The following is a 13,532-nucleotide window of genomic DNA, read 5'->3' on the forward strand; positions in this document are numbered from 1 at the left end:
TGAATCCAGTCTAGTCTGGTATCTGTAGTCACAGGGGCAGGTGAGTATGATGCATCCACGCCCACCGATGGAACTATCTAAGGCTGCTTCCTATGCTGGTCTATGAGGTCAGGGGCAGGAGCTGTGGCAGTGGCAGGCACCATGATGGGACTGTCCTGGCTACTACCTCAGCTGTCTTCTATTTTAGCCATCTTTTATATTCACTGTCTATCCTATGTCCTAAGCACATTAGGTCAAAGGTGGTTCTGTCTTCCCTTCACTCTGACTCTGCCCTCTTCACCTCTTCCCATTCATATCTCAGAACGAAGAGTACAGTGCAGAGGCCTTGCTGACATCTAATAAGCATGAACTAATGAATCAAAAAACCCACAGCCACCTGCTCCCTGGGTCTTAAGGGAAAATATAGGGCTTGAGCTGAATATGTGGTCATTCCCTTTCCTATTAATTTCCCAAGCTCCTCTGTGGGTTGTGCTCTCTGCTCCACTGGGGTGACACAAACATGACAGATGGTGCTCTCATGCCCAAGGAGTTGATTCTGCAACACAGTCAGGGCTATATTTTTTGCTATAAAACTCTTATAAATAAATCATGCATTTGGGGCAGGAATATTGTGACACAAGAAAGATAAATGCTACTCCATACATGTAAACAATAGAAATTTGTGGACAGTAAGAGTATAGATTCATATATATCAGTGAATCATAAATAAATATTTCATTTGGAGATTTTGAGGTAAGTATACGGCATTAATAAACAGAGTTTCTGTTTTTTTATAAAACAAAGACTTTCATCTGATGGGAGAATACATATTTAAATTGAAGAATTTTATGTTTTCATGGATCACAATCCTTTTAATAATTTAAAAATTAAATGTGATAATCTAAGGAAAATGATTACAGCTATAAAAGGACTAAACCAGTATTTATGAATTTATCAACAAATTGATAGGTTAAAAGAAAGTTAGTCAGATGAATACGCAGATAACTGGGGAAAAAATATCAGCAATAAAACAGCACCCAACCTAGCTTGGAAAGAAAATAAATGAGTAGATATAGAAAAGATCAAGAATGTGATGCTTATAACACTAGAAATGTCATCAGTCTTTAGTATACTAGTTTTGTGGAAATCGCATATCTTTAAACAGTAGAGAAAGAATGCAACCTCTTTTGTTTTTCTTCTATTTTTAAAAAGATTTTTATTAAAAATGATACATATTCATCATTGAACATGTCCAAAAATGGTTAAAAGACCATCTATAATCATCTTTAGTCCAGAAATAGACTTAGATCACAATCATAACCTTTTTTTACTTAATAACATATCATGAAGATCCATCAATGAAACTACAAATTCTTTTATAATATTTCAAAAGTCCATAAGAAAATCAAAGATGCTGTCAAACTAAATAAACCCTGGATCATCCAGCGTGACCTTTTTCAGCAATGCTTTTATAATCTCTTTAGATGATCAGAGCCCTTTCCTTGTCCACCTCAGTGACTGGGAAATCATCAATTTGCCAGGAAATCTAATTTGAGGAGTCCTTCCCCATCCTGAATTTTGTCCACCTCCCTTAACTTCTTCTCAGAAGATCGCTGGGCTTGAAATTCATTTCAAGTTATTTCCACCCTTTAGTACCATGACCATAACTGAATCGCATTACCTTACCATACAAACTTTATCTATGAAATTAGGCTAATAATATTTACCCTATATTCCCCATAGGATTGTTTGAAGATTCAAGTAAGAAAATATTTGTGAAAATGACAATACATTTAAAGCATACATGAATAGTAAACGTATTTCCTCTTCCCCATTTATTATTTGAAAATTGTTATCCCCTTCATCCCAAGTCCCTTCTCCAAGATAAATTGTCCAATTCTCTCCATCATCTCTTATAAATTATAATATCTAGAATCATTGTCTTATCGACGCCTCTGGATACATGCCAATTTGGGAATGTCTCTCGTAGAAAGTGCCACACTGAACGAAACAGGGCGATCCTGATGCGGCTGAATGAGTGGGAAATAAAATAGGATTGTGCTGCCATTGATCTGCCTGGCAGTCCACTATTGTGCACGCTGAGATGTGAGAGCTTTAATAATTGCTACCATCTAGGTCATTTATAAGGGGCTAACTGAACTGCAGCATTTGAGAAATGTCTTTAAAAAAAAATCTTTTAAAAATAGCAAAATGATCAAAAGGATAAATGTAGAAGAATAAATGCAAACAATTTATTTTCTCCTAATCACACAACTAATTGGGTAGAAGAGTCATCTCCCTGATCATCCAGCCTCGCTCTTCCTTAACAAGGAAAGAGGGCTTGAATTATTACCTAAAATGAAGTATAACATTTATCTGTAACTTTCAGTCACCCATGCTTTTAGTTACAATGTCTTTCCAGTGATATAAAGAGCTATAATGAGCCTCAAAAATAACAAGCAGAAAATATAACAATCTGTTTGTCTTTATCAGTCACTTTTTTTTTCTAAACGGACAATTCTGAGAAAGGACAAGTTATTGGCAACTTATCTGAACATATCATGATCTATCCTAGAATAAATGTGTAAAATAACTAGGTACCAAGTTGGTCAGATGATTTCCTGAACTGTTGGTGCTTCTGTGCAAAGGCGGGCAGGAATCACAATCTGTCTGTTAACATTTCACTTTCCTTTGAGTTGAACAATTTGTATAGAAAAGTAATCTCCAAAGGATAAGAAGGAGGGCGGTCACCCAATCTCCAGCTCTGCTAGCTGTCTACCTTCAGAACCCAAAGCGAATCATTTTATCATTCTCCGACTCTATTTCTCCACCTGGAAAATCTGGGAAGTCTTACCCACGACTCTTTTCTTCCTGAGACTGTGGAGACCTTTAAAGGAAATGCACTCTACACATTCAAAGATTTGTGATAGTGTTATTTTTTTTTAACTCCCTACCTCAGGAAAGGGAATGGATTGGAGCTGTGAAAGTAATACGGATATGCCATTTGAGGTTGGGCTGTGGTTGGGAGAAACCAAAAACCAAATGTGGTTTTGTTGTGTATTTATTTTGTCAATTTCAGCTGATTTCAGGTTGACCCATTCTGAAAATAAGGCTTCATTTCAGAATTCCTGGAATGGGCCCAAATAGGAAAAGCAAGCAGGTAGTCTACTTGGTGATAATAAATTTCAAGAACTAACTATTGTTGCCTGTGATTTTGCAAAAAGATACGTTACGATCTGGGCTGGAACCAGAATATCAAATACCAAATAGTATACAAAGGGATAGCATTAGAAAAAATTAAGTCAAAAATCAAAATAGAGCTCAGTGATTTCAGACGCAATGGCTTCTTGTCAAGAATAACTGTCATTAAAATTTCCATCAGCACCAGTGAAAATGATTTTGGGGGAAAGACTAAGGCCAGGTCTGTTTTATAAAACACAGGGAAACTTTATTTTATTCCTAATTTTTCCATCCAAGTTTGTAAGATCCCAGAAGATTTTTCTTGGGCTCTTTCTCTACTGAGGGGACTAAGATTTATCTCTATTGATATACGCAGATTAAAATTTTTAATCCGGGAAACTTTATCAGCAGAGTCTGACGGGTCTTCTTTGGCTAGCGAATCACCTTAAAGGAGACTCGGTCTTGAGACTGTCAGTGGAGAAAAAACCAAAAAATAATAATAAGAGGAAGCGCGCAGGCGTCGTGAGAGCCTTCTGACAGAACTCACCGAGCCCACGCAGCGCGAGGAGTGGTCTGCGTCATAGTCCCAAGTTCTCTGGATGCAGAAGAGTCTGATTTGCATTAGAAACCTCTGCATTCAATAAACAAAAATAGGGATAATAATGACCAAAGCGCTATTTGGAACAGAAAACAACTCAATGAGTGTTTTCCATTGAATTCATTCAAGATTTTATTACTTGAGCTCTCACTTAGCTTATTAGGCTCAGCTTGCTTTTAATTTCAGAGGCCTCAGTTATGCAAAACAAAAGGAGCCTGGGGGTGTGTGTGCGTGTGCGTGTGTGTGTGTGTGTGTGTGTGCATGCGGATGTATCACACACAGGCTTTGTACATTCTTCACATTGCAAACCCATCAACAAAAGGAGGAAGAAGATCTGAGGGGAGTGAGTGGTTTTTGCGGATTTAGGGGATGGAGAATTTCTCTACATAAACAAGAAGGTTTGGATTGGAAGTCTGCTAAAAAAAATGTTACAGCTGACCACAAGGTTGTAAATCCACAGACTGGAAGGAGGAAAAGAGAAACATTGCAAGCGACTGAAGTGTGTGTGGCTGCAATGTTTGTGGCTTAGATGAGAAACAAGCGCTGAGTGAAAGCGAGAAGGGGGGTGGCTGGTGTGATTTGTTTGGTGTTCAGAGCCAATAGAAATCCCAGACTGTGATAATATCCCCATGCAGCGCCGAGAGGAGTCAGAGCTAAGCCCCGGGCTCCTTCCACATCTGCAGGGCTGCCAGCCCGGGCTGCACACTCGGCCCGCGCTGCTTATGGGCGTCTGCTGGCGGCCGGCTGCGGTCCAGCTGAGCGCGGCAGCGGGAGACCAAACTTAAACCCCGCAGTGGACTCTATAACGCAGAGAAAGAGAGAAGGGACCCGAGGAGGAGGCTTCCATCACGTCATTGCAGGTATGCAGCTTGTCACGAGTAATCGGACACAGACACGGTTTCTGATTTCTATCTTCACAAGGCACTTAAAAGTAATTGACATTGTTTGTTCCCTTGCCGGTCAGAATAGAAAGCACTGAACGAACCTCTCGCCTGATTCACCGGTGATAATTAAAGCTGTTAGCTGCGTTCCGGGGCCACAAGGTTTATTCACCTATTCAGTTATCCGTGGGTGTAAAGCAAGGACCTTCAAACTTGACCGTGAGCTCTTTTTTAAAATAACTTCAATACCTGCATGTTGTCATGCAGCCCATTTGTATGTCTTGGCGATCTTTATTATAATTATGATGTATAGCAAGTCAGTCACCATCTGATTGTTAGAAAGTGGGAACATTCCCATCTACCTATCAGGTTAATATCTTCCCCAGAGGAATAGGAACCACAGTGGACTTGGGCATGGTTTTGATTTTTAAAGCGTGTGGCCAAGGAGGACTAATCTCATGAGTGAAAAATCAGTGTATCACTATTCTATAGTGGAAGGAGAAAAAAGAGAGAAGGGAGAGAGGTATTTTTAAATGTGGTTGTCAGTGACTCTTCTTGTGTACCTGATTCATTTTTACACCGTCTTATGTGTCGCAAATGCATTTGTATTCTGCACCCACAGGCAGGATGAGTTCCAGGACCTCAGGTACTACGTTGAAAAGTCATGAGTTGGAACTGTGTCATAAATATAATACTTGTAAGGAAATGTCAATTTTTGGTTTAATTTTATTTGATCCTAACATTGGTAGACTTCTGGCCATTTTTTTCTTTTTCTTTCTTTATTCCTTTTATTTTGAGACATGAGTTTTGTAAAAAAAAAAAAAAAAAAAAAAAAAATCTGTCTCCTGGGATTTAACCATGTTTGATTTTGAATTTTGAAAATGGTTATATAACTTTTTTTCCCTGTTGATTACTTGTGATTAAATTAACATGACTTAATGATCTCGGTCTTTCCCTGGAAAAGTCAGAGGGGACTGAACGAAGGCTCAGTGAAAAGATGAGTCTTGCTTTGGGCGATCCTCAAGTATCAGTGTGCAACTGCTCCTAATCCCTATGAAAAGGGCTTGCCCTGCAGTGGAGAACATACACAGGTCGGAATTCTAGCTCAACAAGAGAAGGAGGCTGCAGCAGGTGCAGGAGCAATCGAATATGTTATCTCAAGTCTAACTAGCACGCTTCTCAGTGGATTCTTAGTGGATCATATCCAAACCATCCATTGATAACTCACAATCAATTCCCCACTCAGTCATGCCTGGTGTTCAGGGCAATGCTGATCCCAACATGTGTGCCTGATCAAGGAAGATAAAGAATTTGTGAGAGAGGCATGTGGTTTACATATCACCATAGAGGATTTACATTGACTTTGTTTTTTATCAGATGAACATATTCTTTTGTCATTAAGAGAAATTTGGAGTCATGCAAACTGTCCATATTTTTGCCCATTGCCAGATTTGAATGATTTAAGAGGGTAATTTTGAAATTGTGTCAAAGAATAGACATGGCAGGTGAATATTATATTTAGGAGAGAATGTTTCTATTTCATAGATGAATATTTTTCTCTTTTTACATCACAGAGGAACCTGATTGTAAAGAATTTACCTATTCAAATAAATACAAGTTAACTGATCTAACTAAATTCTCTTCTTAAAAGGGTAGTTTTGTATCACTATGAACATTTGTCAATCTTCTGTGAATATAATATCTGAAATAAATTTCCATCTCATCATTCAAACTCTAAAGCAATGTTGGACATGTTGGTAGTGACAGTAGATGTGAGACTGAATATATACATGCACTTTGTATGGACTGAGACACTGATGGCTTTTCAAAGATATATATAAACCATACTTTGATTACCCATTGTTTTGTGCTATCATCCTTCATTGAGAGAGAGAATCAAAAGTTCATTCACGTGCATCTTAGCCAGCCAGAGCTCTAGATACCCTTAAGGTATAAGTTTGGTAAAGTTTAAACAAGGTACATGCCTTTAAATCTCTTGAAAGTAAACACCTCTTCCTTAGCCCTCCTCTTCTTCTAAAGCAAAGGCGAGGAGTTAGACTGAGTTTGGGCGCCGAGTTCTTATTGATAGGGAGAGGACTGGCCGGCCTGGGTCAAGGACGAACACGGAGAGACAACAGACGCAGGCACACAGCTGATTAGACAAGTCACGTTTGTCCTCCAGACCTGCTACAGCAATCACGCCAGGTGGCAGGCATTTTCTTAGTATCAGGGTCCTTTAAGTATTTAGGAGAAAAGTAACAAATTATTTCAACCAGGGGAAATGTTCCAAGTATCGAGCTTGAAACAAGTCCCACAAAGAACCAATACATAAGACAAATTGTTTTGAAGGGGAAAGTATGCAATTATAAGTGAGGGCTCCGGTGCCGTCTACCTCTCCGTTTGCTGTGCTGCTTCTCTTCCTACCACAGAGTTCTCTTTTTCTATCGATTGGAACTACCACAGGTTTCTTTTTCTAATAACGTGTAGAATTAGTTTTGATCACACAGCAGGGTAAAATATGGTCCTCAAACTATTCATCTAAATGCAGACCACTTCAGAATATTTCCCATTGCCACCACCTCTGGTTGGGAGGAGGTCTTTGCTTGGCTAGTGCATCCATAGGAGCCAGCCCGGGGTGGAGCACTGATTTGCAGAGCAGAGTCCCAGAGCCATGTGGGAGAACAGGGAGAGTGTCGAAGCAAACACGGAATGAAATGAGAGGGTAGAAAGATGGGCATCCTTGAATATAAACCCAGGAGCCCAAGAAATAATAAGTTTATTTTCTCAAATTAGCCCCAAGTATACTCTTTTGGTGAGATTTCCTAAATATGCTAAACAAACTCTCATGCGTACACATGTACCTCACACATAGGTATGGGATGAGAATAAATACATGTGATTGCTGCTAACACTCCTGTACATATAGACCAGGAGAGGGCAGCATGCAAACTCTGAAAAGAGATGCCTTCTCTTGACCAGGGGGTGACTCCAATCCCCAAATGGCTAAAAAATGTCCCCCTAACGTTGTGTACCCTCCTCCTTTAGGAAAGCAGCATCTAGAGTCTTAAAAAGGGATACACCATTCAGAAAAGTTTGCTGCTATCTTTGCCTCCTTCTGGCAAAACAAGGAAAGCAGTGGTTTTAACAGAGAACTCAATTTCCCTTTCTTTTTAATTAGCTTCACTCTTTGAAGCTCTTGGGTCTTTATCTTTACTCTGTGGGAGATGGGTGGGAGAAAGGGAAGCAGAATACAAAGGAAAGAGGAAAAGAAAGAATGGGGTTTCTTGAGCTGGTTCTGCAGGGGAGCTGTGTCCGAGCTGCTTTGTCAGTAGACCCGGCCTTAAGCAAGTCTCAAATGTAAGTCCGGGCCCACAAGGATACATTTTGTACGCTGACAATCAGTCGTACCTCCAGAAGCTGAGCAAATTTGGTTTCAAAATGGAAGAGCTGGAATAGCTTCTCTTAGTGGGATCCAGAGTCTAAGATACGTGTTAAAAAATAAAAATTATGTGTCTGCCTCTTAGAAGCTCAGAGAAGTCAAATGTAGTCCATATGAAACCTAATCCAAACTTTTTAAAACTCACAGCTAAAAGCTGTTTCCTTGTGCTGTTCATAAATCAGTCATATTCTAAGGACAAACTATAAATGTGCATAGAAGAGAGAAATAATCACTCTTAAAGTGGGCCACCTGTGACTGGCAGTGATCATCTCTATGTGATTAATCCTAATTTAGCTAGGTTGGTGATTTTAGCTTTAGGAACACCCTTGTCTCTTTGCCATCTTGGATTCAGCCACCACATAACTGGCTACTGTTTGGGTGCTCTGCTTTGGCAGCCTGGGGTTGGCAAGTTCAGATCCTAGGCACGGACCTAGCACGCTTGTCAAGCCATGCTGTGGTAGGCATCCCACATATAAAATAGAGGAAGATGGGCATGCATGTTAGCGCAGGGCCAGTCTTCCTCAGCAAAAAGAGGAGGATTGGCAGTGGATGTGAGCTCAGGGCTAATCTCCCTCAAAAAAAAAAAAAAAATCAATGCAATAAAACAATGTCTGAGAGGCCCAGGCCAAAAGCCTTCTAGGTGAAAAAGCAGAGGTTACTCCTGAGAGAGGAGAAGGCAGAAGGGATGTGGGGCTGGGGCTGGGTGCACTGGGGTGAGGGAAGCCATGACATCTATGTCAAGAAAGACTGATTCTGAGGTTTCTGGAGGGGTGATCCTGGGGGGCCTGGGGGACCGGCCCCCCAGGAGCTTGTGTGCATGAATGAGGACTTGGAAGCTCTGATCACTACTTCTCTCTGGTGCCACTGTACTCTGCTAGGAGGTGTGTGCCCTTGAATCAAAGCAAAGGGTTTTTTCAAGGACAAAGTAAAGATTCCTTGGTGTCTGGGAGGAAAGGGAGGTCACTGTGTGTCTCCCCCATTTTGAACCAGATTAGCCTCTGCTGTACTCCCACTTACTGTCTGGAACTACTACGTGGTGCCCCAATGCTGAGAAAGCTTGGATGAAAGGAGAAGATTCATCCAGAGTCGCCATGGAACCAAACACGATGCTGTAATAGTCAGGTATTAGCGAGGAAGACAGGGAGAAATAAATCTGGGGTGGGAGGAGTCGGGGAGGATGGCAGGATTTATCACCCCAAGTCTAAGACCAAGAATCTCCACTGTTGTTTCTCAGTTTTTAATGTAGCTCTTCCCAGCTCCTTTAAGTCAAGAAACTCTGGGTTCCATCTCCCTTTTCTAGATTATTTTCCTGTAAAGCAATCTCCGGCTGGAGGGGAAGTCTTTTTGAAGACACCTACCTGATTGAGAGGGAAAGCAGGGCACGTAAGATCATAAGCTTCTCGAGGATACAATATCCTTCCTAACAAGACAGACTTGAGGGTCTGTTCCCTAAGAAAACATTTCTGAATTATGAATGCAAGGGGATTAGAAACAAAGGAAATACATGACTTATGGAAAAATCCTCTTGAAGGAAAGTTTTTGAAGGACGTGACGCCAAGAACACAAAGATTCCCAAGCATGACTTTCATGGTACGGATTAGTAGCCGTTCCAAGCTGAAATTCTCCTCTCCTATAATTTATTTAAGCAATGAGAGAAGGGAAAAAAAGAGAACACGTCAAGCAGGGGACACTCGACCAGCTCATGTGAAATGCTCAGTTGACTTTGTCCAGTACAAACAGCATCTGCGTTAAAAATATTATTCAACCTGGCACTGCAGCTGCGCTTCCAACGCCTGGAAGGAAGCTAATCTTATCTGCGGAAAACTAGCCGCCTCGCTCTGCTTTTATGCAATTATAACACGAACCCTGGATAATGCATTATATTTTCTAATTATAGTAGCAGCATTTGGGGAAAGTTGATAGATGTGTGATGTTGTACTTTTATAGTTAATAAAAATTTGGCAGCTCTATAATGAGGTTTCCCTGCCAATTGCTTTTGCTGGGAATATAAATTTCATCAAATTTTCAAGTGACCTTTAATTTTCCCTTATTAATCATTTTACCAATTAAGATTCATCTAACATTTGTTGAATGATTAACATATGCCAGATTAGACTAGACATATTTGTGCAGATTATCTAGTTTGATCTTCACAACACCCCTGAGGGTTTATTTTCTGCAAATTTTATTGATTAAGATGATTGGTTGTAACCAAAACATTTGATAGCTGAGAGCATAACCATTCACATAAGCATGCATTCAACAGATATCTACTGAGCTGCTTCTTTGTGTAATAATAGCAACAGCAGCGGCAACAACAATAACAATAATAAAATATTATGGGTATTATCACCAGGGTGACCCCTTTGATATTTTCACACACACTGTTGCATTTGCTTCCTGTGTAAGCCTGTTATTCACAAGTACAAAAACAAAAACAGCAAACATCTTTCCATAGCACTAGCTAAATAACTGAAATTACGTAAATGACAATAATCTTGATTGATTTAGGTTCATTTCTATAGGAGGGTCTCATTTGATCAAGCATAAGCGGATGAAAATATTCACCCTCAAGCCTACAGCTTGAGAGAAAAATAGATGTGTGTTGGTTTAACCCCTCGGCTAAGAGTGTGCTCATGTCTTGGGCCACATCCCTTAGCCCACAAAGACCACCCCTCATTGTTCCTTATGAAATATTTGGAGCAATTCAGAGATGTGGAGCGTCAGGCATACATTTCCAAGACTTCAACCTGACCAACAATATGGAACAAATACTTAAGATATCTCATTTCTGTGAACTCAGAGAATATAAACTTTGGAAGAAGCAGACAAGAAACTTCGCTTTGTTTCGGACGGAAACGATGTTAAGACTCCTTTGACCTAGAAGAGTGTTATCTGGTTGCTATTAAGATTTATTGACCAGAGAAACTTAGGAGCCTTGGGTTGGCCCTGTTCCTGTCTTCCTCACTTGAGGTGTGACCTTTGGGAAAGCCTACAGTCTCTCCAGTTCACTCTCCACAAGGAAGATCTCATTCCAGCCCTCAACATCAGGTCTACACATTTCCTTCTGTGATAATAGCTGACATTTCTTGAAGGAAGATTATTTGCTAAAGACTTTATTGATATCATCTAATCATTACAAAAGTCCTAACTAATATTATTATTTTCATACCCATTGTACAGACAAGATAACTAAAGCATAGAGAAATTAAGAGCTTTCAAAAAGTCACACAGCTAAGCAAGTTGCAGAACTGAGTTTCAAACCAACCTCCCCTCCCCGCAACATTTCCCAGAGTGTGCTGTGCCTTCAGTCACTTATTCATAAATCTACATTGAGAAGATACTATGTGCAAGGCGCTGTGCAAGGTTATAGGGTATAATAGTGAAGAGCTCAAAAGTAGTGGGAAAGACCAAGAGTAACCTACTAATTTAATGGTGTTTCCTGAGTATTATAACACAGGATGCTCTGAAAATCCATGGTATTATTTTTGCCTTATTAACAAAGCCATTTGACAATATACGCCTATTCATTATAATAGCTCAAATCTTTACTTTACATCATTTCAGGTATACCACCTCCCCCTCCCCCGCCACTCCCCCCGCCTTCCGCCAGGTAGCATGACTTTCGTCTCCCTTGTGTAAGTTCCCTTGAGGACAGAGGCCATTTCTAACTTTTTTTTTTAATCTCCCAGCACAGAATTGGTGCTTAATGAATTGTATCTCCATTGAGATACAGGTACATCTCATTTACAGCTGGGAACAGACACTCCTGCTTATCCGCTGACGGGCCCAGTCTTCCAAAGGCTTTACACAAACACATCTCGCGTAGGCTACACAAGGGACAAACACAGTCATTTGTCCTGGAAAAAAATTTCTCTTTTTGCCTTGTGTTTTTCACCCCTTGTGTTACACACACCTATTTAAAATGATCATTTCAGTAAGAAAATCAAACTGTCATTAAAAATCAATTAATTCTCAGGCTAGCCCCGATGGCCTAGTGGTCAATGTTCGGTGTGCTCCACTTTGGCAGCCGGGGTTCAGTTGTTGGGCACAGAGTCATACCACTCATCTGTCAGTGGCCATGCTGTGATGGTGGCCCACATAAAAAAAGAGGAAGATTGGCAGCAGATGTTAGCTCAGGGCAAATCTTCCTCAGGAAAAAAAAATTAATTCTCCTGTAGAAAAAGACCTTACTGCTTTGACTTTAAAATACTAAATCAACCTTTTTGACAGCTTTTTATTCTCCCAACTGAAAGAAAACTTCATTATTAGAGGATGCCAAGGTGTTCCTGCAAATTTATCCATCATGCCTCTGGGGTTACATGGGCTGGTCGTACCATACTGGCATGCTCACTGACCTTCTGGGCTCAGTGCTTTAATTTAGGAATTAACAAACTCTCGCTCATGCAGAGTAAAGTCATAAAGTTACTGAAGATTCTAGAAACAATGTCATTTTTGGATTGGAAGACTTAATTTAGAAAAAAAGCAGATGAGGTCAAGAGGACTAATTTGCTCTATGTGGTTGCACAGGGCAGATTTTTAAAAATCTCTTTAATAGGAGTTCTTTGCCTTGGAGGAATCTATAAGGATTCAGGCGAATCAGTGGATTTGAATGGGAAAAAATTGCATCTTTATTTTGACTACCCTGTAACTGAAATTTCACATTCCCTTTAGTTATGAATGTGAGCAAGAAACCACAGTAGTACAGCAGAACCGTGGCTTTGTCACCAGTAGAAATCAGAGCTATGTTCATATCACATTACAGTTGATACAGATGTCTCAAAATATCGCTCACATATATCAGTACTTCAAAATTATGGTAGTTATTATACCTGCTTCTAGATCTTATTATTAGTACACTTATAAAAAAGACCATATAAATCTATATCACACTTTAGTTTTTAAAATATATTGATAAATATATGTACATGATATATATACATGTACATGTATATGTATCTACATACATACATATATATAGTTTCATATATATAGTTTCTTATGTAATATTATATATTTCTGAACCTAGAAACGTTATTCTGAGAGGGAGATCTTAGGCTTCATCAGACTCAAAAGGGGTCCATGGGGAAAAAAATGTAAAGTCTATAGCGTAGTAAATTTGGTTTATTAGATAACAAATTTTCTAACACCTGAAGTTGCTCCAAATGAAATGGGCCAGCATGTGAACCAAGGAAGCTTGTGTTGGCAGGGGTTGGGGTGCGTGCTGGGTGGAATTCAGTCAAGGGGAGTCGTGCATCAAATATAGAGTTGGGCCTTGATGCTGCCACCCAGCACTCACGCTCTACATGGTCAAGACAAGGCGACAAGGAAAAGTCTATCTCTTTCGTCTACTTGAATTTGCACCACTTTGAGCCAGTTAACCAGCTTCTGTAAGGAGGGAAGAGGCCCCGAGGGCATACCTCATGCCGCGAATCTTTGTGTTTGTAACGGGGTT

The 13,532-nt window shown here is 40.0% G+C and overlaps 1 protein-coding gene across 6 annotated transcripts in view; it reads left to right on the forward strand.

The window, feature by feature from the left end:
- The first annotated feature begins 3,772 nt into the window (after positions 1–3,772).
- GREM2 (gremlin 2, DAN family BMP antagonist) overlaps positions 3,773–13,532 on the forward strand; it is a 102,972-nt gene continuing 93,212 nt past the window's right edge. For 2 of the 6 annotated variants that reach the window (XM_070256073.1, XM_005607947.4), the window contains exons 1-2: positions 4,368–4,617; positions 4,722–4,857. The gene's annotated coding sequence lies outside the window, so the exon portion shown is untranslated. Of the gene's footprint in view, positions 4,618–4,721; positions 4,858–13,532 lie in introns of all 6 variants that reach the window. The other 4 variants (XM_070256074.1, XM_005607948.4, XM_001492571.6 and 1 more) reach the window with 3 other exon arrangements.

Source organism: Equus caballus, chromosome 30 (genome assembly GCF_041296265.1).
Source record: "Equus caballus isolate H_3958 breed thoroughbred chromosome 30, TB-T2T, whole genome shotgun sequence".
NCBI lineage: Eukaryota > Metazoa > Chordata > Mammalia > Perissodactyla > Equidae > Equus > Equus caballus.